Source organism: Montipora foliosa, chromosome 3 (assembly GCF_036669935.1).
Source record: "Montipora foliosa isolate CH-2021 chromosome 3, ASM3666993v2, whole genome shotgun sequence".
Classification (NCBI taxonomy): domain Eukaryota; kingdom Metazoa; phylum Cnidaria; class Anthozoa; order Scleractinia; family Acroporidae; genus Montipora; species Montipora foliosa.
In genome coordinates, this window is record NC_090871.1 from 61,178,875 (window position 1) to 61,181,374 (window position 2,500).

The following is a 2,500-nucleotide window of genomic DNA, read 5'->3' on the forward strand; positions in this document are numbered from 1 at the left end:
GTGAGATTTGCGAGCTCAAATTCACACTCAGCGGACGTTTACCGGGAAAAGACATTTGTGACATTTACCATCTGAATTCCCATTAACGGACGTTTACCGACCAACAAGAAAAGCAATAATGCCTCGACGTTTGGGTCGCTTCGTCGCCATGAAAAAAATCTGTGAGATTCGCTGTTCATCCCCACTCAGTCGATGCTTGCTGTAAAATAGCTGAGAGATTTTTTAATTCCTACTCAGCCGGCGATGAAGGAAAGCAATGGTTAGTGGATCTATCGAGAATGGTCTGTAGGTGAAATCTCGAGGCCATTGGAGCTTTTGAAGCGAATTTATGGCTGTGTTCCTTCGGGCCAACGAGATTCAACTTCGCCGACAAATCAGGGACCATCTGGTCCGGCGGGATACGGGAAACTTTAAAAGAACGAGGCAATTTGTGACTACAAATAAAATTAAAAAAAAGAACCCCGACTGGAATTCCTACAAGGTCTGCCTTACAGGCATCCCGCGTAAATATCAGGGGCTATAGGCGGCCTCAAACGTGTAAGATCTTTTAGATCAGAAAACAGTGCTCTCAAATTTGTCAAGCGCTGACTAAACGCCATTTTGACTACTGTGGTTCCCAGGGGGGACTCCCATATGGAACAGACGGGGATGCTCGTCGGAAATTTTGAATTTAACCCCTAAAGGAGACCATCTGGGCGTGGCTCAAGCTTTTTGTGACCCCTAAAGGATACCAATCTGGGCGTGGCTTAAGCAAATTTTGACCCCTAAAAACAAGTTAAAAAGAAAATTTGACTTCTGTTTCTCTTCGCGTAATTCTGTGTTTCTTCGCGGAACCCTAAACGAGACCTTGACGGCGAGACCAAAATCCAAAATTTACACCCCTAAGCGAGACGACGAGCATCCCCGTCTGTTTTATATGGGAGTCCCCCCCCCCTCCCCCCCCGGGCTGTGGTTCCGTCTGGGATGACCTTAGCATTACGCTAGCTAAGCGATAAATTGCAAAAAGTACAAAACAGGGCGGCTAGGGTCAGCTAAGCAAGTCCAGCTATGATACCAGTGCCAGTATTTCCAAGCGGCGGAAAAAGCTTAAGGCAATTTTTGTTTACAGCGTTGACTGGACATACCCCAGACTATTTGCAAGATTTGTTTTCTCTTCGCAACACTCAATATAAATCTGGGAACGTGGAAGTGAAACTGAATTTACCCAAGCCGCGCACGAATTACCTTAAGAAAAGTTTTAGCTATTGTGGGGCGTCATTATGGGACGGCTTACACTGCAATTTACGTACTATAGATTCAATTGGTAGTTTTAAAAGGGAAATCAATCGATACATGCATGCATGCATGTATGTACGTATGTATGTAACTTTGGAGTTATCCGCTGATATTATATATAACACATGTGTCGTCACATTGTTCCATTTTTCGCGCCAGCAATTCAGCTTAGTCGCCATCACTGCTTGTCTCTAGAAAAGTAGTGCACTGGTACGAAAGAGACAACAGAAAGGTAAAGAAATCTTCGACGTTTGGAATGAAAAAATGATCACAAATCTCCATATTGCCAGTAGCCGCGCATGTAACTCCTTGGAAAAGCGACTGCGATCAAAAGCTCATTGCAGTTCCCCTTTCTTGATTTGTAAAAGTTTATTAAAATTGTTTTTGCTCTTGATTTAGGAAAATATATTTTTCATTCAATTGTTCTGCTAGTAGTTCGCTGTCGCTATTTGTACACTCAAATCACTTAATATTTCTAGCAAAGCGTTGTGTATCCTTCGGATCCTACTAGCTTGGGACTACATCGTTGGATTTCCAGCCTTGTTAATTCAAAAATATAATTTGTTATTAGCTGGTAGCCTGTGAATCATCCTCGGATGATCCGATGTACGTCCTGTTCCTGAATGTTAAACGCCGGGGAACCCCGTGGCTAACCAATCACCTCACCGATTGCTCTGTTTCCAGCAGAGTTGTCGTGATGGTGCAGTGGGTAGCACACCCGACTAGTAACCAGGGGGACGCGGGTTCGATTCCCACTCACGGCAATATGTTTTTCATTCAATGGTTCTGCGAGTAGTTCGCTGTCGCTATTTGTACACTCAAATCACTTAATATTTCTAGCAAAGCGTTGTGTATCCTTCGGATCCTGCTACCGGTATGTCTATGTTTTGACCTAGTAAACAAAAATTTTAGTTTCTAAAGAAACTGTGGTGCTGCGTCGGTGGAGATTGAGAAATTTATTTTATCAAACGAGTTGATAAAGGTCAAATAGCCACCGTGAAAGATTTGGAAAGCTGACGTTTCGAGCGTTAGCCCTTCGTCGGAGCGAAAAGAGGAATTGTGGTTGTTGTAGGTTTATATGTGTGCGGAGGAGCTTGCTATTGGTAGAAATAGGGTGACGTGAATTTGTGAATAGATTAACCACGGAACCACGTTAAAAGCCTACAGAAGCAAGTGAATGAAAGTATCACAAATGGCTTTTCGGGCGCCAAAAGGCTACGGAACT